We start from the raw sequence: 1,093 nt of genomic DNA on the forward strand, positions 1-1,093 counted from the left end.
GTAAGTGAATGAGGCGATTTGCAGGGCCGGGACCTGCTGTGAAGAAAATCAAACAGCATCATGTCATAGAGGGGCTGGAGGGGCTGCTCGTGCAGGGGGTCAGGGTGGGCTTCTTTGAGGAGGTGACAGCTGGAATTGGAATGATGGGAAGATAGCCGAGTGAACACTCGGAGAGAAGTGGGGATGGGGGGCGGGGGGGAGGTTTCCAAGCATAAAAGCCATCAAAGGCCCAGAGCCAGACTGACTTGAGACAGCCAAGGCTCAGAGAGCAGGCCACTGGGGCTGGCATGCAGTGAGAAGGGAGGAGACGAGAGGTCAGGGGTTTGGGGCTTATTCCGAGTGCAATGGGCAACCATCAGAGGCCTTTGAGTAGGGGAATGACATGTATTATTTAGGCTCCAAAGAAACCTCCCTGGCTGCAGTATGTAGGATGAACTGCAGGGGGCAGCATGGGGACAGGAAATCAGGGGGGATGTCATTAGGGTTGCCTGGGCTAGAGAGCTTCCGGGCGACTTGGTCAAGGGCTGTCACTGTGAAATGGTGAAACGTGGACGCGAGTCTATTTTGGAGGCAGGATGAGGAGGTGAGGAAAAGAGAGAAATTAGAATAAGTTAGTGTTTTGGCCTGAACGAACTGGCTGGCTGGTGGTGCCATTTATTTATGATGTGACACCTTGGGAAGGCCTGGATTTGGGTGGGGTGGAGGGAAATTAGAACCCAGTGCTGGCTGTGAAATGCTCGTGAGGCATCCAAGTGGAGGTGATAGGTGGTTAAATATAAGTTAAATATACAAGACTGGAGATCAGGGGAGAAGTCTTGGCCAGAGATACAGGTTTGAGATGGTCTATGAAGCCACAGCACTGGGTGAGACCCACTGCGGGAGTGAATGAAGACCAAGAGGAGAGCTACCATTTAGAGGTGGTGGAGGAGGAGGGGAGAGGGAAGGCGCCTGAGAAGGAGCAGCCCTGAGTAGGAGGGAAACCAGGAAGTCCACCAGAGAAAGTTTCTCAGGAAAGGAGACAGGGGCCAAGTATGTCAAAGGCCGATGACAGATAGTAAACGAGGCTAGAGAGTCGAGCTTTGGCTTCAGCAGG

This window comes from Myotis davidii, unplaced genomic scaffold, assembly GCF_000327345.1.
Source record: "Myotis davidii unplaced genomic scaffold, ASM32734v1 scaffold327, whole genome shotgun sequence".
Lineage (NCBI taxonomy): Eukaryota > Metazoa > Chordata > Mammalia > Chiroptera > Vespertilionidae > Myotis > Myotis davidii.